Genomic DNA, 27,025 nt, shown 5'->3' on the forward strand with positions numbered 1-27,025 from the left:
ATTTTGGCTGTGTCTCTCAGGAGGGATCTACATCCGGTTCCTGTCGGCCTGCACTTCTTTGCTTCATCCATCTTATCTAGTTTGGTGGCTGTATATGTATGGGCCACATGTGGGGCAGGCTCTGAATGGGCGTTCCTTTAGCCTCTGTTCTAAACTTTGCCTCCCTATTCCCTCCCTTCTTGTGCTTTTATTTAAGTCTTTTTTCCTTCTGTTTGTATTCCAATGTGTTAGTTTTTATCTTATCATATCATATCATAGTATAATTTTTCCTTAGAAGATATTATTTTATAATGAGAGATAGAAAGGAGGTGGATCCAGATGAGAGAGAAGTCTGGAGGAACTGGGAGAAATAGGGGGAGAGAAAGCCAAAATCAGGATACTGAATATGAGCAAAAATTGATATTCAATGAAATAAAAATAAATATTAACATTTCATAAAATTTCAAAGGATGATTAATAAGGAGAAAGTGCTTATTAAATATCTCTAGCATCATGAAGTATTATTGCTGTATAGACAGTATAGCTCCATAAAACTGTTAGAAGTTAACTTTTTACAAGAGCTTCTTTTTTTTCAAAGTAGATCTGCAATCATTTATTCTCTTAACTCCTTAGGCGTGGGCAATTTAATACCACTTTTAGTGTTTCTATTTTAATAGATAATTGTATGTTTGTTTAGTCCAATTGGAAAAACAAACAAATCTGCACATTTATGTTTCCTACAATGTGCCAATTTCTAGTTACTTCTGGCTATGCACAAGAACTTATACTAAAACCAAACCAGTCCTTCACATTAACCAACAAAAAGGCTTTGTCTGACTATCTCAATTGACTTCCCACACAGGAACCTAAGTGATAGCAGGCTGTTAACAGTAGTTGACTCATCCTTTAAATATCGGCTTCCTGCTTAAGTCATATCTCTGATGAAATGTCACCTTTGAGAAGGCTTCTTAACAATTCAAACAACTCCCCTGCATCAGTCTAACCTCCTATCTTGTTTATTGCCAGTTATAATGCTACATATTTATCAGTTTGTGATACTCCCTATTCTATAGTGTGGTCTCTTTCAGAAGAACTATTTATTTTATTCACCAATATATCTATCATGTCTATAGTAGTACCTATATTTTATTAATTTTACATATGCTCAGTGAATGCTTCTAGAATGAATGTATACAGAAAAATCCAAAGTTAAATGCCATCTTTTACACACACACCCACAAACACAAACACACACACACACAAACACACACACATACACACACACATATTTTTTGAGAAGAAAATGTAGTAGATTGTATTGTGAACACATTATTAGGTATTTGGCCTTAAAAGATGAAGAACTGGAGTTATAAACAAATATAAGCTATTATTAGTCTTATTACCAATAAGCTTACTTTCTGCAAGATTTATAAAGGAAAATTTTATAATGCTCATTAAAATTTTGATAAAATACACCTTTTGTTAGAATCAGAAAATATACACATAATATGAGAAAACAATGATTTAGAGTACTTACATTTTAAATACTTAGTTATTGGAAACTGATTTTTTGTCAAAAAATTGACACCAAAAGACTTCATTCATACTGGATCATCTAGATTATTTCATTTGAAGAATTGCTATTGAAGGCATCTTTGAGTTTATATAAGTATGATCAATGATTGTGTACCTTTCTGGTTTCAAGGCTTCCTGATGAGGTGTTAGTGGAGGTTCAAAAGGATAAAGTTTGGTTGTAGAGTGCAGAGGCTCCTCAGGTGGACCCCAAGAAGAATGGCTATGATTGTCACAAACAGTGACTTTGTTCTACTATGTCTAATAGCGCAGCTACTCTGCTCACCAAACTATTAACTGCACAGTCAGGCTGAAAGAACCGCAAAAGTTAAACAATGTCTGCCTGGAGAGATAACAATTCTGGATGAGAGCGGGGTTAAAAGGGGAAGCTGGGAAAAGACAGAAAAAGACATTGGTCAACGCTGGGTTAAAAAAAAAAAACAGAGCTCAAGTGAGCTCAAAGGAAAGTGATTAAACAAATTCAATTCCAGAGAAAAGAACAAGATGATAAAAAGAAGTTCAAAACAGCTCCCAAATGCCAAATAATGTGGATTACAAAGAAAAATGTAAAAGAGAAAAAGAGAGCATGATAAAAAAGGTATTAAACCACACAATAGCATGAAAGCATAAAATAGAAGGGGGATAATGAATATAGAAGAAAGAAAATAGAGCTCATCATATAGTCACAAACAGGGTGTGGTACAGTGAAGGAGTGTGTTGGCAACCATGGTGTGGCAGGCAGAATGATGGTTCCCAAAGATATCCATATACCAATCCTTAAAACCCACAAAAATGTTGCCTTGTATTATAATAGTTGTTATAGTTATCAACCTTCTTAATACCAAGACCCTTTAATATAGTTCCTCTTGTTGTGATGACCCAAAACCAGACATTTATTTTCATTGCTAGTTCTAACCGTAACTTTGTTAGTGTTATGGATTTTAATGTAAATATTTTTGGAGAGAGAAGTTTGCCAAAGAAGTTGAGTTTCCCATAGGTTGAGAACCACAGTAATAGGAGCTTTTTACCTGTGTAACTTAGTGCATGGGCCTTAAAGGGAGGGTGTTTGGGACGATCCCGGTGGGGACACTCTAATCTAAAGGGTCTTGAAAAGAGAAATTATTACATTGGAATCTTCCAGAGAGATAGAAAAAAAATACACAAAGGCCCATAGACATGAAGTTCAGTGCCTGAGTACACACACACACACACACACACACACACACACACACACACACACACACACACTTTTATTGTTAAATAAACTTGTTTAAAGATAATATTGATAGAACTCAGCATTCTTTGATTTCCTTTGTCATTTGGATGAGAATTCATCTACAAAGTTTCAACTCCACAATTCTCATGGGAACAAAAATCTCTTAGTGTGTTTCTTTCAAGATTTGTCACATACTTGACATTACTTTTCCTAAGAAACAGTCATTGCCTTATCTCTCTCCTCCCACCACTGTGTCCTTCCCATCACTGCGTCCGTTCTCTTAAACTTGCTTCTTAGACACATATATTGAAACAGATGATTTTGTTAAAAAATGTTTAAATTTCTAGAGTTAATGTTTACATGCAACAATGTTTTTATTCTTTTTAAATGGTAATAGAAGCAGATTGCTTTTCTAACTAACATACAGCATTAAAAAGTAAGGGATAAAGATGATGAGGAAAATAATTTTAAAGAAATCTTAATACAGTTTTATTATTGCTACTAGTATTTATCATCACAATAATGATAACTAAATCAGTTGAATAAGATGAGCAATTATTTTTATAAGATGAAAAAGTTATGAAAATCAGTATTTCTAAGTCACGATGTCAGATTAGACAAATGCATTTACCTTCCTTCTTTCCCAAGACCCAAGTACAATCATTGATCAAAAACACATTTTCAGGAAGGGTGAAATAAGAAGACCAGAAATTCCAAGAAGACAGAACATTTAGTGATGAAGCTACAGAATCCTGAGATATTCACTGGGTTTCCAAAGGGAAATGCAAAGAGATTTCGGTGATCAACACTAAAACCAGACATCGGTCTGCAGCATTTTGAGGAGTTGTGAATGAATTACACTCAGAAGAGCTGAGCCTCTCATATGTCATGCTCTATACTCTCCATTCCATGAACTCTATCCTATGCCTGACACCGCCTGGGTTACCAAACATGAGAGTCTACATAGCCCAGAGACCCAGGGATAAACCCAACACTACTGGGCTGAAAAGAGTAACAATAAAAGGCTCCTAATGATATTCTGTTATATTCATAGATTGGCACCTTATTCAGCCATTATCAGAGAGGCTTCCCTGTGCAGCAGATGGAATACGGAGACCCACAGCCAGACATTATGCAAACACACACACACACACACACACACACACACACACAGAGAGAGAGAGAGAGAGAGACAGAGAGACAGAGAGACAGAGACAGAGACAGAGAGACAGAGACAGAGACAGAGACAGAGACAGACAGAGACAGAGACAGAGACAGAGACAGAGGCAGACAGAGACAGACAGAGAGATAGAGGCAGACAGAGACAGACAGAGAGACAGAGGCAGACAGAGACAGACAGAGAGACAGAGACAGGCAGAGTCCTTGGAACACAAATCAAATTCCTTCAGTCAGAGTCCAGGAAACCCAGGGAATAGGAGGCAGGAGGATCTGGGTAAACTAAGGCCCCCTAAAACAACTGAGCAAAGCTCATATGCACTCACAGAGACTGAAGCAGACATCTCGGGGCTTGCATGGGTCTGCACCAGGTCCTCTGCATATATACTGCATATATACACTTCAGTTAGTACTTTTATCTCACTACTGAGTATATGAACAAGTGGGTCTCTGATTCTTGTGTTTCTCAAGGCACTCTATTATTTTTCCATTGTCTTGGTTTGTTTAACTTCAATGTGATGAATTTCATTTTATTTTATTTTATCTTGTTATTTTGTTCTTAAGTCTTAGAGGCATGTTCTTCTTAATGAGAGACAGAAAGAGGGTATATCCATATGAGACAGGAAGTGGCAATGAACTGAGATGAGTAGAGGGAGGGAAAACTGAATTCACATTATATTGTATGGGAAAACCATCTATCATTAATAAAAGAGAAAAACAGCAAAGTACAATGCTTTGTCAGAAAATCAAATCAACTTAAGAAGCTCATTCTTCACAATGGATAATATTTTCATCCATTCAAAGAATATTTTACCTTTAAATTTTGTGTGTATGTCCATGTCCATGTCTATGTTTGTGAATGTGTCAATAAATTCCTTTTGCTCTTAAAAAGGATATAGTTATGAAGCAACTAGACTGAACAATAATGAGGAAAATAAAGCCACAGAGACATTAGACTTCTGTCCTTCAAATGGTACATTATTTAGCAGGCTTCAATTATGCAAGATGGCAGTCAGAGCCATGAGCATATTCATCCCCATTCCATATGTTTCCTGGCCAGGGACTGATCTTCAAAGGTACAGGAGATTTTAGCAGGATAAGAAATCCATTAGGTGGCTAAGATCAAAAACTCAGGTGACAGCAAATGCTGGCGAGGATGTGGAGAAAGAGGAACACTCTTCCATTGTTGGTGGGATTGCAGACTGGTACAACCATTCTGGAAATCAGTCTGGGGTTCCTCAGAAAATTGGACATTGAAATACCTGAGGACCCAGCTATACCTCTCTTGGGCATATACCCAAAAGATGCCCCAACATATCAAAAAAGACACGTGCTCCACTATGTTCATAGCAGCCTTATTTATAATAGCCAGAAGCTGGAAAGAACCCAGATGCCCTTCAACAGAGGAATGGATACAGAAAATGTGGTACATCTACACAATGGACTATTACTCAGCTATCAAAAACAATGACTTTATGAAATTCATAGGCAAATGGAGGGAACTGGAAAATATCATCCTGAGTCAGGTAACCCAATCACAGAAAAACACGTGGTATGCACTCATTGATAAGTGGCTATTATCCCAAATCCTTGAATTACCCTAGATGCACAGAACACATGAAACTCAAGAGGGATGAACAAAATGCGAATGCTTCACTGCTTCTTTAAAAGGGGAACAAGAATACCCATGGGAGGGAATAGGGAGGCAAAGATTAAAACAGAGGCAGAAGGAACATCCATTCAGAGCCTGCCCCACATGTGGCCCATACATATACAGCCACCCAATTAGACAAGATGGATGAAGCAAAGAAGTGCAGGCAGACAGGACCCGGATGTAGATCTCTCCTGAGAGACACAGACAGAATACAGCAAATACATAGGCGAATGCCAGCAGCAAACCACTGAACTGAGAACGGGACCCCCGTTGAAGGAATCAGAGAAAGGACTGGAAGAGCTTGAAGGGGCTCGAGACCCCATATGAACAACAATGCCAAGCAACCAGAGCTTCCAGGGACTAAGCCACTACCTAAAGACTATACATGGACTGACCCTGGACTCTGACCTCATAGGTAGCAATGAATAGCCTAGTAAGAGCACCAGTGGAAGGGGAAGCCCTGGGTCCTGCTAAGACTGAACCCCCAGTGAACATGATTGTTGGGGGGAGGGCGGTAATGGGGGAAGGATAGGGAGGGGAACACCCATATAGAAGGGTCGGGGGAGGGGTTAGGGGGATGTTGGCCCAGAAACCAGGAAAGGGAATAACATTCGAAATGTAAATAAGAAATACTCAAATTAATAAAGAAAAAACGAAAAAAAAAGAAATCCATTAGGCACTGGAATGGAAGTTCTATGCTTATGGTTTCCCAGGACACTATGGTTAGAGTAGAGAGACTATTGATGGGGAGTCCACAGCCTCTGCTAACTTCTTCAACAAAAGGCTCCCAAGCCTGAATGATAATAGCAGTAGTTCTACATACAAAAGGACTGAGCATACAACTTTATTACTTCCACTTCAATTTGCTATTGACCTCAACAAGTCACTCAATTCTTTGATTTACCATTTATTTGTATAGAATATTTGAAATATAACCTATCCCAAATTATATTGGAATACCAAAAACTGATGTTACAAACCATCCAGTGTCTTGGTACTTCAGTAAAACCATATTCATGTGAAAGAATCTTATCAGCATCGTATTTGTCTCATTCTGCCTCCATCTGCTTATGTGTTACATTCACTCACATGCCCTTCTTCTAAGTTAAATTCACCTGGGAACCAAATGCATGTTACCTCCAAGTTCTTACTGCTTTCAACATTGGTATTTGCTTCATGCAACTCTTCAACTGCCAGCACTAAATAATGTTAAGGTTGTCCTCTTTTGAGAACAAAAAAAGAAGGAAACAATATGTAAATCAGAAATCTTTAATAGACCCATAAAAGATGGCTCAGTTGACCAAGTAGTGCTTGCTGCCAAGCATGGGAATCTGAGTTTGAATCAGCAGAACCCATGTAAAAATCCCAGCATGGAGGCACACATCTGCAATGATAGTGTAGAAGAATCAACAGTAGAATATCTGAACCTCGGAGGCCAGCTAGTGTACTGAATTGTTGAGTTCAATGTGTCATGAGAATCCATGTCTCAAAAATAAGGTGGAGAGAAATGAAGCAAGGCACACATGCCAATCAATGGCCTCTGCACACACAAGCATATGCTCATGATACACACACACACACACACACACACACACACAGAGAGAGAGAGAGAGAGAGAGAGAGAGAGAGAGAGAGAGAGAGAGAGAGAATTAACACCTATCAAAAAATTAAAAGAACATTGAAGCCTACTTTATCTTAAGGTTTCAGAAAGTGAGGGCAAAAATGAACCAAAGGTCTTCTTTCTTATGTTATTTTTTGATTATAAGATAGTACAACCCCTATAAACTCCTAATATGTTTTCTATTAACCGGTGTTACAAATGCCCTTTCCTTCATGTCTCAAAACAGAAATAGTTTTGTGTTACACAAGTAGGGTATGTAACTTATATGGCCGTTTCTTCCACAAAATAATCTTGCCACTAGTCACTGTGTCTAAGTCAGTCACTGGTCTTCTACTCACTAACCTAAATAAAATACCCTGCTGCTGAAATAATAAAACCATAGCCATGATACATGACTAAGAATCCTTCCCATTAAGAAATGAGTAAGCTGGTTGTTAGACTAAGCTTTTTAAATTTCATTTTCCAGAGACACTGTCTGTAGACAGAGACCTTTACTATAGATCAATAATCATTGCTTATGAGTAAGCACTGCTTTTTTGGCCCCTTAAACTACAAATGGAGTTTCTGATATCCACTGAATTACTTGAGGAAAAAATATGTCCTTTAAAAAAATAAAGTCAATGATGATTTTTACAAAAATAAGAAAACATCCAGCTATTTTTCTTTAAAAATATGTGTTGCCATGAATTATTGTTCTTAAAATATGCCCATATGAGTAGAAATAACCTGAAAACAATGGTCTCATCACAGTGCTCATGAAAATTCCATTCTACATAGCAAACAGACTTTGAACATAAAAGTGAATGTGAGAGGTACTGAAAAGCTTTAGAGAGAAGTCCCATTTCATTACCACAGTTTCTTCCATTCACTCTTTTATTTATGCGCTGAACTAGTCTGTATTTTTTTTCTATTTTGCCATTTGGGTTCCCTTGCATTGTTTCTTGGTCACTGTTGCACTTGGCATTGGAAAGGGTAAAGTGTTCCAGAAGCTGGAATCTACCCTTCAAAGATGACAAGAAGGAATCTTCAAACAAATTATGTTCTTGAGAGTGTGGAATTCTATGAACTCACACCAGCTATAAAAATATGTGCCATGAGATTTCACAAATAAAATCCTTTAGCAACAAATGGCAATATTTATATTTTCAAGCCTTTTAAAAGTTGGGTCAGAAATGCCTCCATTTATTCAATTGTCTGTTATTTAGTGACTTTAAGTATTCAGAACATGATCTTAAAACTGGAAATAGCTGAAGTTTTCTCATGAACTTTCCTCCCAAGATAGGGAAGTTCTGGGATGCCCCCCCCTTGGGCCACATTTGATGGGTTTCAAGTTGTGTTTATAACTAACGTCTCTTAATGAGCTGGTTATCTAGTTTCCTGTGGTAGCCTTCGATTTTGGTGTCAGTTAGAGCCAAGCAGCAGGAGTCTGGGAGCTAGGATGGAGGACTTTGAGAGCTACCAAAAAGAAGAATATAAGTATGTTATTGGGACTGAGCAAACATCCCTTCACATGTCCAGGCTCTCTGAAAGACTCCCTATTCAGCAGAGTTTTGCTAAGTAACTTCCTTCACAGGTAAGGCTCAAATACGCAAGGGAGGCTCCATCTTGATTCAAAAGGAGGAGGACTATTGTGAGTCCTGAGTCCTTGAACTCATCCAGACTGAATCCTGCCCAGTAGTCTGTAGAGCTTATGAGTCAGGCTCATTGGTAGAACGTGAGCCACTCAAACAAGACAAGTAGTGTTCAGCCTTGGCTGTACCTAAGATAGCTGTACAACTCATGTTTCTTAAATAGGTACTTCACTTCCTATGAATTATTCTTTTGGATTTCTATGCTGATAATTTGGAGGAAACTGGAAGGCAGCCTTAAAGAACAGGATTTTAATTCTCTTGAAAACTGTTACAGCCATTTTCCTGGTAGTTTCTTCTCCCTGAAGAATCATTCCAGATCACATTTACTGGATTCCTCCTATCTCCAAATTTCAGCCTGGGAAGTGACTTAACTCTTCTAATTTCACCTAGCTAAATCATAGCACCATGCACAGAGGTGAATAAGCCGACGACTTAAGCTCTTGTTGAATTTCTGCTTATGTTATTCATACTTCTGATTATATGGCAGAATAAAATATTTATATAAATGCTCTGCCACGAAGTGAGTCAATCTTAATTATGATGCATCCATTTAATTTTTAGATTAAAAAGTTACTGATACTGGGCTAAAAGTGGTAGTTTTAAAAAACTAGCATTTCTGTGCATCCCAGCAATTTGGGATCCCAGTATAAAAGGACATTTGGCCTATCTCTCCATAAAAGGTGATTGAATATTAATAGTTGTTGTGGACGGAGGTTGTCATTTCCTTCAGTGATGTAGGCATAGATAAATTGTCCTTGCTCCAGTAAATAGTCTTCCGTGCTCAGATAAGTAATGAATTAAACTCAGTGAGTGGGCTACAAACAAAGAGATGATGTGAAAGTTAGGAGGAGGATGACTGAGGGGAATTGGGTGTGAGATGACTAAATTTCAATCTATAAACGAATTAAAATTCAACAATATAAAAATTCAAAACTGGCACAAATACAGATGATATGAGATCTAGTTGGGGGCTGTTCATAAATCAGAAAATCAATGTGATTTTCAAATTTAATATTCTGTAGCCCTATGGGGAGGGGAACACCCATATAGAAGGGGAGGGGGAGGGGTTAGGGTGATGTTGGCCTGGAAACCGGGAAAGGGAATAACATTTGAAATGTAAATAAGAAATACCCAATTTAATAAACATGGAAAAAAAGAAAAAATTCTGTAGCCCTATCCTCCTCTGGGACTTTATAAGATTTGGTATTAAGGTTAATTTTCAGTAAATTCCAAACCAAACTTGTGTATGTGTCGAAATTTGTGAGCCTAGATTGAGTTTCTCAGACTTCTCTACTGCTGTAGAGAAAACAAGAAGAAAAAGATTTCCCTTCCTAGATTTTCAGCTGGGCGTGGTTCCTGGATTTGTAATTACACTGATTTCCCCATGAGTCACACTTGTTCCTAATATATGCCAGACTTTCCTCTCTTGGATGCTTGAAGAGAAACTTCTATGTAATAATGGAACACTGGATAGTGGTGAAGAAGCCATCAAGAGTGTCCAGCTGAAGCAGACACAAGGCAGCCTGGCATTTTAGAGTAGAAATTCTTTGGTGTGCATGGGAAGGACCTGAGGGACTTGTAAAACACATGTTCCTGGGCCAGTCCTTAAGAGTTGTGAGTTCACAAGGGGTTTGATGAGGCCTATGATTCAACATGTGTTGCAGATTCTGCTGCTTCCTGGACCAACCGCATTTGCAACAGCATTGCCACTCAGCCTTAACACTACTGACTTTTGCACTCAGGGAAGTCTTCATTATAGTAATATTAATTGAGTAATGGCCCATTATTATCGAACACTAGATGTTCCAAGCATCATCCTTTAAAATTCTTCCACACATGGTCAAATGCCCTCTGGGAACCAAATTGTTTTCACTGAGATCTGCTGACTCACTGGTTTAGAGTACAGACTGCAAAATGGAAGGAGGGTAACCTAAAGAAGAATGTGTTCTAACCATTATGCTACCACTTTGGCTCTGCACAGCAGGATACTGTCTGTTAAAGTAAGGGTGTTTATCGTTTATGTCCGGTAGAGCTATTAGAAGCACAGAATAAATGGAATATATTTGATCATGTGACATGAGCTCTGGATACCAGACTTTCCCTTCCTGGATGCTTGGAGAGAAATTTCATATTTTCTGTATTTTGTGCAGGTTTTAAATTTTTTATTGCTGACAACTCCACTCATTTATATATTGAAATTTTCCGTAACTCATGTCCTTCCTACTTTCCTATTTTCTTTTTGTATGTGGCCCACTCACAGAGTTTAATTCATTTTTTATCTGAGTGTGGGTGACTTTCCCCTTTTGGATGCTTGGATTTCACAAACCAGCATTATATGAGAAATTGTGGATGTTGAGTCAAAAGCAGTCCTTGAATGACTCTACCCTCTAGATCTTGTGACCATAGACAGGTAAATTTCTACCTCTTGTTTTAAAAGAAAACGAAACCAAACTTGAGTATGTCCCTAGGATTTAGACTTTCCATCAGAGGCCATAAGACAAACCCAGTATATACTTCTGCTATCAAAAATTCTAAAACCTAGTTTCATGGCTAAGATGTAGAGCATATGATTATCCCGAAACTATTTCAATTTTAAGACATAGATATATTTTTCTAGTTGTCTCTAAAATCATGTGCAATGTCAATTTTTCAAATCTCTATCACAACCACTCTAGATGATAAGAATCATCTGCTATTCAAAAGCCAAGGAACCAGAGAGCAATGAAAGTTTTCAAAAAACTGGCCAAAAGGTTAAGGCAACATTCATCCCAAATCTTATCAATAGCCTCCCACAAGGAGCACCACTGTTAGTTTGACGTCTTGCCACCAGGGGGAGCACAGAACATTCTCACACAGGCATGGAGCATTTATCAGATGGGAATTATAGAGACTGACTGACTAGAGTTAAATAAATCTCTTAGTTACTTCCTAAAAGGATAAAAATATCTGCTGGCATAAATTCAGGAGCAAAGGCTGTACGAATCACTTCTGTATACAAATTTCGTTTAAGTTTTTTTATTCCAAACACTGCAGCAACAGCTATTTTTGATTCTGGAAGACGACAGATGACAAAGTTAACTATCTTGGTGTTCTGTCTTCCTGTTGTTAACATGAAACAAGTAAAAAATTTTGTGTAAGATAAAGGACTGAAATTTGGACAGCAAAAAGCTATATGACCAGTGACCAACAGGTTTTTCTTGCAAGCAATAGGACAGACTAGTGACTTGTGACTTGACAGAATAGAAAGAAGTATCTGTTTAGCTTCTTCAAACCAAATATTAAATGATGACAAGGAAAAGGAAAACAATGGCAATGGCAGGAATGGTTGATGAAATGTGGCGTTGGTTAGATTAGTTATAGCAATAATGAAGGTGGTGATAGGACGGAGAGTTGGCTTAATCAAACGCTTCCATGGTAAAATAGATCATAGGCTATGCTATTTGCAGTAGTAGTTAATAAAATTTCTCACCTTCACTGTTGAAACTATAGAGATTGTCTTCATCTAATTCTAAAGATGTATTTTTAAGTGTTTTGATTAGTCTCAAAAGCCTTGCAGTGCTCATCAAGGCAAAGATACGTAGAGAGAGGTAGACATGTTGTTGTTAACAACATATGAATGCTTATTTCATAGAAAATTATTTTATGTTCAGACACAATTCCAAAGATCTATGGTAGTGAAAGCGGCTTCTATATTTGATGAGTTTTGGTCCATTTTCATTGACACCTGGGGAAAATAAGCCAAGAATACACATACTACACGGATTGCTTCATGTTATACACTAGGGTATTTTCATTATTACAACTCACTACTCTCTCTACAACTGAGACCTTCTCGTAGTCAACAACCTAGCTTTGCCATGGTAGAACAAAAGATGTGGCTGCTCAGCACATGCCCAGAATAAATACTATCCACACTTAAAAGTTTGAAACATGGAATCTGTATTTGTTATACTATTAAATCACAGGAGTCACTGAGACCTCACCAAAACAATACAAAATACAAAAAAAAAAATCACCAACAAAAACCCCCAAAAGAAAATGCACCTATATTGAACGTCAAAATTAGTAAGACCAAAGCAAGTTATACTGACATCCCATTTCCCTTAGATTCACTGGCTAGAAATATATCTGGTGGAGTGTATACAGGGCCTTCAGTCACATTAGTACCAGTAATTATTATTTTGGTGTCTAGATATGTAAACTCAACGTTGTTTATTAGATATCATGGTTTCTCTTGGCAAACATAACTCTAAGCCTTTAGCCAAAGTCTCCTCTACATAAATGACATCAATCAGAATGGCATTTACCAGAACATTCCAAAATCAATAAGGCATGTCATTTTAAGAGCCTTTTTGCATTCTATCTTAAGATCAGTCATTGAAGTTCTAATGAGCAGGTATGGGAGTCCGACCAGGAAGCATTAAGTTTCACAGTTCCGCGTGGAGGAAAAAAATCTGAAAACTCTCATGGGGATATTATTCTTGATTTAAGTGAGTTAAAACACCCAAGAGTGGAACAGTATGACCAATGGCTCCATGGGGTAAAGGCATTTGCCATGCAGCCTGGCAACTTGACTTCCATCCTCATGACCCATAGTCAAAGGAGAGAAGAGGCGCCCCAATGTTGTCCTCTGGCCTCTACAGGCTTGGTGTGGAACATGCACAAATGAATGCACGGAACACACACAATAATAATATATGATTTAAAAACAACAATACAAACTGAGGATCCCAAAGAGAAGCAATCCTGTCTGATGCCTTCTTAAATCGAACGCTCCAACTAAGAAGAGAGAGATCTAAGATCAAGCTTGTGAAGGGAACTACTAGCTATGTTGCCTGAACTGAAAAGAAATCCCACAGAGCCCATGGATTCAGAGACTTGATCTCTGCTGTAAATTCAGCAAGGGTTGCTTATCTGAGGACCATGAAGTATTTTATTTGATGCTATGAATTTCAAAAAGGGAGTCACCTATGAATCTAGAAGAATATGGAATAAACGTAGGTGCTTCCAGTCGTATCTTTTCTGGAAATCATTAGTGACATTTCTCACGATAAGGTTTCCATAGCATACTATGAGGGGTTATATATCATATCTCTATTTGGAGCCAGCTCCATTCAGGAGAAGGTTTCATGGTGTCGCACATCAGACTGTGATTTTAAAATAATGTTATCAGCACATTCATTAGCATTCAAAGAGCACTCTGCTTGGCTCTGGTGGTAAAATCTGAGGAAAAGCTAGCTGTGGTAAATATTTTTGAAGGAATTATTCCTGATACACAGTGCTAAGGAAAGAAAAGGAAAGAATGGTCTTCCTGGAATTAGAAGGACATCTTAAGAATGAGTAATCCATCCATTCATTCCTTGTTGTTTTCATCCATTACTTGTCTCTGCACAACAGTTGAGGAGAAACACAATTTGACAAAGCACAATAGTTAGTACACAGGTTTTACTTTGAGTCTTGGCCTATGCTACTTGCCGTAAGTAACTTTCCTGTTCGGATATGGACTTCTGAAACAGACAATGAATTTTACACATAAATTTTCAACCACTATAATAGTGGGGAAAGGGGTCCTCATATTTCTCTGCATCTTTTAAAATGGTATCAATCATCCACTTACTCTTATTTCACTTTGGGTATAAAATGCAGTTGAGGGCTGGAGAGATGGCTCAGCCGTTAAAGGCTAGGCTCACAACCAAAAATATAAAATGCAGTTGAGTTTTGGCTTATGAAGTAGTAGGTTAAGAAGTGAGGACAAGTCAGGAATGTGAGGACCAGAGAATGACAAAATGATGCAACTACAAAAAGAGAGAGAGTTTGGGCCTGAAAAAGAGAGCAGAGTCTTTCCACTTGCTTTTGAGCATAAACTAGAAAAAACTATTAAAACATAAACCATACACACATAGTTATCCTATTTCACAGCTCAGAACGGAACTAAGTAAGTAAAGAGATCTTGGAAATTTAATGATTCGAAAAAATGCAAAGAATAGTTCGATATCAAAATTTAGTTTAAAGGATAAATTATCTAAGGACAATGAGATACATAAAATTGTGTAAATGAACTATAAACTTTAGTTGCAAACAAGATTATCAGCCCAAGTTCTACCTACTACAGAAACCTGATGTGTCTCTACTTCTCATATACATAGCCATAATGTGTGGATAGAAATAGGACTTTTTCTACTAAAAAGGAGAGGGGGCTGGGAGCAGCCTTCAGTTAGTAAAGTACTTGTCTAGAATGCAGAACATCCCGGGTTTTATCCCCAGCACCACATAAACTAGGCACGTGCCAACATGGCTTTCAAGTCAGTACTCTGAATTTCAAAGTCACTTTTGGCTACACAGTGAGTAAGCTAGCTTGGGATAAATGATACCTTGTCAAAAAATTAAAATAAAAATGAATATTGTAGCTGAATGGCAGTGGTGGTGGTGGTACGTGTCTTTAATCCCAGCACTTAAGAGGCAGATGCAGGAGGATCTCTGTGACTTTGAGGCCAGCCTGGTTTATAGACAGAACAAGTTCCAGGACAGCCAGCCAGTACTACACAGAGAAACCCTGTCTTGAAGGGGGAGGGGTGGGCAGTGAGAGACAGAGAGACAGGGAGACACAGAGAAACAGAGAAAGAGAAAGATGGAGAGTGAAAGAAACAGAGACAGAGAAACATACACACAGAGAGAGAAAGACAGACAGAGAGAGAGAGAGAGAGAGAGAGAGAGAGAGAGAGAGAGAGAGAATATAAACAAGAAATTTCCAGGAATCATTTTACAGTGATTGTGATAGACAATATTGGAGAAAATGGCATGAGTGGCATGAGTTTAATAATGAGATAATTTATTATTTTTCTTCAGATAAATTGCCAGAAAAAAACATTTTTCTTGTGCAGCATCACAGACATGCACAAGGATGCTGAAGGGTCAAAGGGTACTAGAAACACAGGGATTGGGGAAAGGCCAGCTAGGTAGTTAGAGGGCAGGTGAGTAGCTCATCTTGTGGGATGGTGAAAGGTGAATCCAGACGTGATGAGACGCCTAAGGCCTGGGCAGATTTGCCACACCCAGATCCACTGACCATAATAGGAACCTTGAAGCCCTGCAGACATGAGGTGTCATATGTTAATACTCAGGTTTGGCCACAGGGCTCTTTTAAAATAACACACAAACCAAGTTTGAGATTCTGAAGAGAAAAATAACAGGCAGACAGGGGCAAAAAAGAGCAAACAGATCAGGGTCAAGGAAATAAAATAGGCTCTGCCAGACTCTCTTCTGGCAATCTCAAAACACACTTAAGGATTCACAAAATGTGAGCATGTCATCTAAGGATGGAAAAATCAATAGGAGGAAGCACAAAGAAAAAGAAAAACTATAAATAGCAATAAGGAAAAAATAGACATGAGTGGTGATGGGAACTGAGGATAATAATCTGCTGGCAGAGGAATAAATACCCATTCAAAAACAATCAAGGTTTGTTTTTTTTTCAGGTGGAATGGTGTTAACAATTGCCAACTGAACTGAACTGTAAGAAGGTAACAAGCAGAGTAAGGCCGTGAATGAAATGGACAGGATTACCCCAGCAGCTTTCTTGCAAGCTTAGATATAACTAAAAGAAAAACACGTGGAAAAAACATTTGGTTTAAAACAATGAAAAATCATCCGAAGGAATAGGCTAGAGTCTGACGGGCATGCTCTGAAGAAAGCAGCCTGCAGGCTAACGAGGGAAGATATCAACAAAGGGTAAGGCAAAGAAGTCAGCTAGCACCCTGGAGCTCCGTATTTCCCTGTGCCCCACCCATATACAATTAAAGCTGGCCTTTCTGGGGTTTGGATTTAAGAATTAGGTCACTTATAAGCCCACATGATTTCAACATAGAACAGAGTCTCACATAACCGACAGTTTTATATATCCAGAAGGAAAACTTAAGAAATCACATATCTGTAAAATGGTAGGCCCAAGCAGCTTGTGTATGAAGAGTCTCCAATCATGGCAGCAAGTAATTTCCTTTTTTGACCTTGGCAGATAAATGACTCATTTTCTACCTTGCTTAAAGAGCTTTAAAATGCAGAAAGAAAATACTTTCTTAACTCAGAACGAAAGGGGGAATGTGTTTGTGGGATTTGTAAAGAACCAATTATTTTAAACATTTGAAACCATCTTTAAATAGAAATCCAATGTACCACACTTTTCAGACTCTGCAATTCACTTATTTAGTTTTTTTTTTTTTTTCCCGGAGCTGGGGATCAAACCCAGGGCCTTGCGCCTGCTAGGCAAGCGCTCTACCGCTGAGCTAAATCCCCAACCCAGACTCTGCAATTCACACAGGCACAAGAATTAGGGACAACAGAAGCCATGATAGTTTGGATGTGAAATGTCATCTAGAATCTCACATGTTTGAACATTTGGTCCACAGCTAGTAGAGATGTTTGAGAAGGATGTAGGGCATCATGGGGTTGGGGGACTATTTGGCCAAAGTAGGTCACTAAGAAGGACCTTATTAGTAGATCACTAAGTAAGGCTGTATTAGTGATGGGAAACCCTGGCCATAGGCTCCCACTGCCCCTGATGGATCTGTTTCGCCACCATAACTTCCCATCCAAGATATAACAAAATCCCTATAAAATCATGATCTGAAAGAAATCTTCCTTCTAATGAGTTCTTCTGTCAGGTATTGTGCCATAGTGACAAAAAAAATGACACCAAAATGAAGAATGCCTTACTTAGACTGGAAAACATGAACAGATTCGTTTTCTGTTTCCATCTAGTCTCAAGATCAGTGACAATCAACTGGAGGTAATTGTGATCTCTCAAAGGACTTTTAACAATATCTCAGACATTTCTATTGTTGTAAATGGGGGTTTGGGCTGGCACCTAATGGGTAGAATCCAGGGACACATTAAATAAACATCTTATGATACATTGCCTATGCCTCAAAACAAATAATTATCTAGCTCAAATGTTAATGGTACCTTGGATGATAAACCTGGCTCTAGATAATACGGTTAATGTTTTTCTGCAGATAATAATAGATACTCCGTCCCTTTCAACAGAAATATGAATAAAATAAGCTTCTCTGTGTACAATTTATATTCTGAGTTCAGCAAAAATGAAAATGCCTCTCACTGAAAACAAAATTGCTAAGAACATTTACTTGTGGGTTTGCAAAGATTCAAAATTGAGGACTTCAGAATTAGAACCTTGGACTGCCAACATACTGCAGTAAAATTTGAGCTTATCTCAGATAAATTGAGAATTCTTTAAATGATGTCTACAGTGTTTTATCATCAATATTTAATAAATAATGTTAAAATAAAATATTCATTTGAATAATATATCTTAAAATTCCTTAATCATATTTTGAGAAAAAACCACATGCTTTGAAAATTAACTAATTATATTCATTGCTTCCAAGCCACATAAATTTTCATGTTTTATGAAAATTAAATGGAATCAGGGATATTAAGATGTCTTTCAATGTTGTCATGCACATATATGCAAGGAATAATGGGACTCTCAGTATGACAACATAGATGAGTTAGGGTTTTCCCAAGAGTTTTGTCTAGCTTAGAAAGACAAAGAAAAGTAATCATCCAAACACTTGATCTGTGATGATCCATGTTAAATAGATACTAGAGAACAATTTCAGAGAAGTATTTACACACTATTGAGATTAATAATTCCAAGCCAGGCAACAGTTAAATAGGATTCAAGGTTCTAAAGCAGGCCATTTAGACAATTGATTTCTATGTTTTTGATAGTTATCAGTGCTTGAGGACCTAAGAGTGGGAAGAAGCAAGTTACTGACCAAGGAACTTTGGCTGCATATTCTGATCAATTAATAGTCATCAAGAACACAACAAAATTACGTCTAGGCCTCTTCCCAGACCAAGTATGTCAAAATTTCTAGAAATTAGCCTGATCTGGGGCTCAGTAATGTTTCACACATTGCAGGTGGGTCACCTTGGGGTCTTTTCTCAAATTTAGATTCAGATTGAGCTGTTCTGGGATTAACCTGCACTCTACATTATTGGATGTCAGCAGTTATAGTCTAAAGATCATACTATGGATAATGAGGTGTGAGAATGGATGATTCTAACATGCAGTTAGCACTGAGAAATAGCAGTGTCTGAGCACCTATTTAAGGGTTAGGGGACATGTGAGCATAGAACCAAAATAGAATGTATCCTCAAAGAAGATATTACACAACCCTAAAACACTAGCATGCAGTGGCCGTATCTTTGCTTAACTTCCACAAGAAAATGAAAAGGTCAGGTTCTCCTAATAGGAACAAATTTTAGCCTGGTTGCTCCTTTAGAAGCACAGGCATTGATTGATCTTCAATTTGTTCTTTCTTCAGTGAGGACAATACAGTCTGGCTTTAGCCTTTACTGTTCCCTTTTCTGTAATATTCTTTCAATAGTGCTCTATATGACTGGCTCCTTCCTTCTGGTCATTCGGAGCTCTTCCTGTGTTACCACTCAGAACAACCACCCACTACTTCCATTTCCTAAGGTTAGGTTTTCTCATTTTATCATGACTTAATTTATTGATAACAGTGATTGACTACTGAGCTCATCAAAACCTAGCCAGACTCTCAGGAGAGAAATCAGAAAGGATGAGTTGTAGCAAATTATTGCAATAAAAATCATACTGGCTGACATTTAGGAGACTCTTTACATTCTGAGACTAATCTCACACCAATTATCTTGTTTGCCACTCTAGGTAAAATTAATAAAGCACAGTGGAAAATGTCCCCATTCTTAAGACAGAAAAAATTAGTTTTTAAAGTACAAAATTAATACAAGGCAAAATAAAAGGCAGACCTCTGGATCCAAAGTCTAATATCTCTCAAGTTCTTCTAATAGCTTTCTTTGTTTTAACAATGTACTCTTAGAAACCAAAGAAAAAAGCCCTAGAATAGATATACATTTGAACTTGATATTCTAAGAGAAAGTTTAATACATTACAATCTACAATGGGAAAGTAAAGGTCTACAAGTTTTGGTGTGCTTGTTTGCTGTGCTAAGTTTCTCTCTGTGGTTTTTATGGTGGGTACTTTTTCATTATACAAATAGGCAGCATGATGAACAGCCTTAAGAGGACACAGCCAAATGTAGGAATTCATCAATTTATACCATGTGTAGTTGATAAAGAAATTCTTTTTTTGGGGGGAGGTTAAAGATTTATTTATTTATTATATATAAGTACACTGAAGCTGTTCAGACACACCAGAAGAGGGCATCAGATCTCATTACAGATGGTTGTGAGCCACCATGTGGTTGCTGGGATTTGAACTCAGGACCTTTGGAAGAGCAGTCAGTGCTCTTAACCGCTGAGCCATCTCTCCAGCCCCCGATAAAGAAATTCTTATTGCAAGGAAATAAGTTCATTTTTATTAATCCTAAGGAATATAATGGCTACAAATCCACTAAGTTAAAATTAGAAATACTATATTGGAAGAAAAAGAAACAAACCAGTTACAAGTGGTACTAATTATCCCTGGTTATTGATTATCTGGTCTTATGCCTAGAAAACTCTCCACTTCTGACCAAAAGACGCAAAGAAATACTATCACTGGAGAAGCAGAATTCAAACACCACACATTAAATTTGCTATGAAAGCAATCCGGACAGCAATCCCATTCCCAATATCATTTAAAAGTTAAATACCTAGAAACAAAGTAATGACTTCATAGTTAAAACTAAAGAATATAAAGAAGTAGAAATCTAAAGGTACTAGACATTTGAAAGATCTCCACTTTCAAGCACTGGCTGAGTTAATATGGCGATGGTGGTTATATTACCCAAAAGGAGTAAGATCTTAAATGATGCAATTTCCATCCAAAGTCTAATGAAATTCCTCACAGGACTTAAAATTTTCCTTAAATTCATGTAAAAACACAAAAGACCATGAATAATCAAAGGAATCTTGCACAAAAAAGCAAAATAACACTGGAGGTATCACAATATCCTACTTTACATTATACTGCAGAAGCATAGTTTAAAATAGCATAATATTTTCACAGAACAGACACATAGGTTGATGGAATAGAACACAGTACTCAGCAATAACCCCACACAGCTACAGCCTACTGCTTTTTTGACAAATTGTGAAGACAGACAAAAGATAAAAGGGGAGAAGCCCTTGGTCCTGCCAAGGCTGGACCCTGCAGTGTAGGAGGATGTCAGGGTGGGAATGGGAGGATGGTTGGGGAGGGGGCACACCCTCATAAAAGAAGGGGGAGGAGGAAGAGATAGGAGGTTTATGGACAGGAAACCGGGAAAGGGGATAACATTGAAATGTAAGTAAAAGCAGATAAAAGATATCTTTTTCAACGCTTCAGCTGGTTCTGGAAAAGCCGGATATCCACATGCTGAAGAAGGAAAGGAAATTCTTACTTCTTCCTCTGCACAGAGTCATCTCTATTGGAGATGGAGCACGATGAGGGTGTAAAGAAGGGTTAGAGAAAGAGGGAAAGGGAATCAGGGAAAATGAGGTCTTTATATACGTTTTACTTGCAAATAAAATATTTTACATCAAAAATGTGGCATAAAAAATCATGCTAGTTTTAGAAAAATGGATAGAACCAGGCGATGAAAATAGCCTAGATGTCCATCGATGGATAAATGGATGATAACAATATTGGAACATTTACACAACAAAATATAAAACAGCTGTTAAGAAAAATGAAATTCCGTCAGTCCCTGTTCCACTCTTTGACCCTGCATTTCCTCCTGTGAGTATTTTGTTCCCGCTTTTAAGGAGGACTGAAGCATCTGCACTTTGCTTGTTCTTCTTGAGCTTCATGTGTTCTGTGGATTGCACCTTGGATAATTCGAGCTTTTGTGCTAATATCCATTTATCAGTGAGTGCATAACATGTGTGGTTTTTTTTTTTTTTGTGATTGGGTTACCTCACTCAGGATGATTTTTCTAGTTCTATCCATTTGCTTATGAATTTCATGAAGTCATTGTTTTTCAGCGGGAAGAGGGAATGGTTGGGAAGGGGAACACCCTTATAGAAGAGGGGAGGGGGATAGGGGACTTATGGACGGGAAAGGGAATAACATTTGAAATGTAAATTAAAAATATCCAATATTACAAAAAAGAAAAAAAGAAAAATGAAATTACAAAAGTTTCAGGTTTATGGATCAAGCTTGAAACAATCATTTTGAGTGAAGTAATACAGGCCCAGCATGCCAGCTTTGAATGGTTAGATAAGTGTGTTTTATTTGCCATACTCACAGAGGTTGGAAAACTAACAAGCAGAAATGGGGAGAGAAGACTTTTAATGGATGGGAGAGAGAACCCTGGGATTAAAAGACCAAAAGAGGAAACAATGGAATAAGAAAGCTGAATGGGGTGGAGGGATGGGGAACATATTAAAGGAGGAATAAATAATAAAGACCTCATGAAAAACCCTTAATGCAGAAGCTTCCTAAAATATAGACCAGAAGTATATGAAAGGGCTTTAAATGGAGTTACCTTACAATAGGACAGCAATGCCCTTGCTAACAGACACAGCCTATCAAATAAAAATTCCAAAGTTGGGAATTGATTACCACTTTTGGAGTTGTGTGCCAGTTAGGTCCCATAGAACCCCTAAATACGTCAACCTATTGCCACTAACTACTTTTGCTTACCCACCAGACTTTGATAGTAAGACATGACTTCAGATAATATCAGTTACTTGACTCAAAGAACATGGAGAAATCAAGCTGGTGTTGACCTGGGAGCTTCATCTTTACAGGCGAGATTTCACAGTGCTGGAAGGTACTATGCATATTACTGGAGAACAATAATCACCAGTCATACCCAGTTGTGGACCCTGCACACTATATAATAATGACCTGCCTGGAAGAACCTGCACACTGGTGCAGTCTCAGCATGTATATTACCTTATCTTATATAATTTCTAGTTAAATATTTTGTCTTCATAAACATTGCTTCTTTGCATAGGTGGCAGTGGGTAATGAAGAAACTCACATCTCATCAAAATGCATAGTAGACTTTGTCAGTAGAGTACTCAACCCAAAATGAGACATCCCTATTGCATAAGCTTGGGGATTATTGAGGTGAAGGAATGGAAAGGCTGTAAGGACCACAGAGCAGGGAGGATTGTAGAAATACAGCATCTTCTGGCCATGACAAGACACATTAACTCAGCTGTGGTCGGGGTTGCCTGCAAAAGTTCAACCCTGTCTATACTCTTGCAATGGGGAAGAAAGGTTCCTAAACCCCCACATATAACCAAGGTGCTCTTGATAGATGATGTCATTTAAGGAAGGAAGAAATGGTTTTCTTTAAGGGTATAGCCCTGGTAGATTGAACACACTCTGCTGGATGGGCCATCCACCTATGAGTAAAAGGGCAGCACAAGATTGTATTTAGTGAGCTATTTCCACAAAAAGAGAAGTTGGGAATGTGGGGCTAGATGCTGGAGAAATTACAGGAAGTGATAGGGGAGGAGTATGATCAAAATACAGTTTATGAAATTTTCAAAGAATTAATATATGCAATTAAAATTCTATGACATTTTTTTACATTTATATAATGTATTATGCTTACTCCCCTGACCCTCTCTTACCTCCCTTCCTCTTCCCCAACCTCTTCCCTACAAATATGTTTCCCACATTCATAACTTTTTGTTGTTTTGTCTAATGTCACACTGAGGTTGACCCTAGCCATCTATGTGACCATTGGCTTGGAACTATTGATTGAAGCCTGATGGCTCACCAGCAGCTACACGGTGCAACACTACACCTCCCCCTCTCCTAGAATCTGCTAGTGGACAAGAGTTAAACAGTACACAAAAGGGCCTCATGAATGCCTTCTCTAAACACAGATGACTGTTGACCAGCCGAGTCTTGTGCAGGCCCAGTGCCAGGAGGCACAATTATTGTGAGCTCATGATGGCTATGACCACAACTTACTTGGACGATGACATGCCACAGACTTTCTCCCAATCTTCACTCTTATACTCCTTCTGTCTCTTCCTTTTGAACTATCCCTCAGCTTTAATAACTAGATAAAGCTAGTCCTAAAAGCAATGGCTCCCTAAACAAAATCTCCAATGCTAAATGAGAAATAACACCATAGAAATTATTGACCAGGGAGGTCACAGAGATTCCACAAATCAATTCAGACTCTTGTCATTACTCTGAGTTGCTAAGCAGAATTACTTGACATGACCTATTATTGAAGACTCCACATATCGGATGTGTGATACTTTCAGGTTCCATATTAAGCTGTGAATATGGCTCAGTGCTAGCATGCTGGCTAAATATGTTTAAGATCCTGAGTTCAATCTTCAGCACCATAAAAATACTCAACCAAGTGCATTCAAACTTAGTGTGTCCAACACTATAAGTTTTGCTTCTTACACTGATTCCTTGAAGAAATAAAAATATAATGAATGGGAAAATGCGTTGTCTTTCAAGTAGTTATTCTAAATTCCCTGTGATCTAAGCAAAGATCCATCTGTGATTAATACAGAAACATCCCACTGATCTAAAAACCAGACTTCCAAAACATTCAACTTTCTAAAATCAGAAGGAAAAAAAGACATCTGAATAACAATCAGAATTGGCCACAGAACCTGGGGTTGGATCTCTAAGCAAAAGGAATGAGCAGGACCTCGGGCCCAACAAACGTTACGCGAAATTCAGTCATATCTAAGCAACTGTACAGGGCCACTGTGTGCAGAACTAGCAACTGGAATATCTGCCACAAATCTTCTGACTATGGCCATGAACTGTATGTAAAAACCTTATTCTCTACAAGAGGTACTTGTATGCTGGTAAGTTGTTTAAACTGTGGTTCTCTATAAAAAAGATAGTTTGCCAATTTTCATATTTTATGGCAGATTTCAAGGCACCAAGATAGGACATGGACCATGAGCCTTTGAAGAGATTTACACAATTGGTTTTCCAGGCAGTTCAAGTTGAAATGAGGAAAACATTAGTTGCTACAGGAAATACAAGGCAGGCCTAAGGCCCAGGAGGAGAAATAAATTTCCCTTATAAAACATTTTGTTCCAAGGATTAGCAAAGACAGAAGGTAGCTGTTGCTATGTGCTAAAATAAGATATTAATTCCAGTGGCAAAATCATCTTGGGTAATCAAAAATTGAGTACATAACTATTTCCCTTGTCATTTTCTTCCAAAAATAATTATGTGAGTAATTTCATTATTAATGACTACATTATATACATATGTATATATATATATATGTATACACACACAGACACACAGACACACACACACACACACACACACACACACATATATATATATATATATATATATATATATATTCAAAAGGGAAGGCATGGCCAAGTAAAATTATTTAGTTTCTCTTACTCTCATGATTTAGCCTATGACTCACCCTGTAGGACTGTTGTCATCTCAGTGAACTAGAATCCTTATTCTTTATAGTAAAAGCATAAGATTTCACTAAGGATTCTATTGCTTTCCATAGAAAGGAGTGTAAATGTGGAAATGTAATCTGTTCAGGTCATCACAGTACAGGCAAAGAAACCCTAACCAAAACTCTAGCTCTCGTTGTCAAACTTCTCTAAAGCGAAGCAGCCAACCAGATTCTAGCTATGATCATGGCACAACGGAAGGCCTTTCCTGGATGTTTTCTAAAGTAGCAGACATCTTGTTTACTCAGTATAGCATGAATTTCAAAATTTCTCTTCAATTATCCTTCTTTTACCTTGAAGCAAAATAAAGAATTTAAAATGATTGTGCACTCACTCCCTACTCTGAAGTATGTAAAAATTAAAGTTATCTTTTTGAACTGTAAAAACTGTATACTTTTAAAACCATATTCAACCACATTTCTTTTTGTTCAAAGATTTTTACTGAGTGCTTACAATATCCAAGACTATTTTGTTATTTTTGTTAAATATGAAAGTTAATTCTGACTTATTACTTGATGTGACTATAACATAGGTATTTATAAATAACTTCTAAAATAAATTCCAAGAAAAGGTACATTATTTTGAATTTAATAAAGCCTATATAATGTTTACTATCCTTGTTACATTTGTTTGATATAAGGTTATTATTTTAAAAATATCTCAAAGCCAAATTTAAAATGATATCTCAGAACCAATTTGGAGACATTTCCTTTTAAAACAGTGTATTTTCTGACTTTATACCTTGCTGGTACAAGGATATGCAATGCTCTACTAAATTTAAAATAGTCAAGAATGTCTAAATATTGATTAGCATCCACTACTTTTTCACATTCAACACTTACACGCTCGCGCTCGCACGCGCGCGCACACACACACACACACACACAATCATTACAATAAACTGGCATTGCTACAATGAACTTGTAAGATAGCTTTGTTGCTAATGTGATTACTGTGCAGACATAAGGATGTGAGTTTGATTCCCAGCACCTACAGAAAAGCATACACTCCAGGTGCTGTGGTGGGAACGTGTAACCAGTGCTGGGGAACTAAGACAGGCAGATCCCTGGAGTGATCTAAATTTCCAAGCTCTAGATTCAGTGAGAGACCCTGTATCTCAAAAAAATATTGAGAGAGAATGAAGAATATATCCAGCATTGATGCATGACCTCCATAGACACACACCACATACAGAGTCACAAACACAGAAAAGAAGGGAAGGGAAGGTGAGGGAAGGGAAGGTGAGGGAAGGTGAGGGAAGGGAAGGAAAGGGAAGGGAAGGGAAGGGAAGGGAAGGGGAGGGGAGGGGAGGGGAAGGGAGGGGAGGGGAGAGGAGAGGAGAGGAGAGGAGAGGAGAGGAGAAGACAAGAGAAGAGAAGAGAAGAGAAGAGAAGAGAAGAGAAGAGAAGAGAAGAGAAGAGAAGAGAAGAGAAGAGAAGAGATAGAAGCAAAAGTTACCAGTTACTATTGGATATCCTGGCCTATAACAATGTGCATAGGAAACTCCATTTGGCTGAAGCTGCTGTCAGTACAGTGTCAGGGTGCCATGCTATGGATATGTGTAGACTTTAGGTCTTCCTTCCATGGGCCTTCCATGGTGTTTGGATACAGCATTACACAGTTAGCCTTTCAGTAGCTGCCTCATGAAGAAGGAAAGATAATAACTTCCTGGAAAGCTAATAGCTTTGCAGTTCCTGGAAATCTGAGAGAGATGATGCAGGCATGATGTGCACACATTACCCAAGCTATGAAAAGGCATAGAA

General features: G+C 37.9%; 1 protein-coding gene across 7 annotated transcripts in view; it reads right to left on the reverse strand.

Annotated features, from left to right (window-relative positions):
• Nucleotides 1–27,025, reverse strand: part of Arhgap6 (Rho GTPase activating protein 6) — a 533,690-nt gene that overhangs the window by 207,581 nt on the left and 299,084 nt on the right. For 2 of the 7 annotated variants that reach the window (XM_087598831.1, XM_087598827.1), the window contains exon 1: nucleotides 1,517–1,831. The gene's annotated coding sequence lies outside the window, so the exon portion shown is untranslated. 7 annotated transcript variants of the gene reach the window in all.

This window comes from Rattus norvegicus, chromosome X, assembly GCF_021556685.1.
Source record: "Rattus norvegicus strain SHRSP/BbbUtx chromosome X, alternate assembly SHRSP_T2T, whole genome shotgun sequence".
NCBI lineage: Eukaryota > Metazoa > Chordata > Mammalia > Rodentia > Muridae > Rattus > Rattus norvegicus.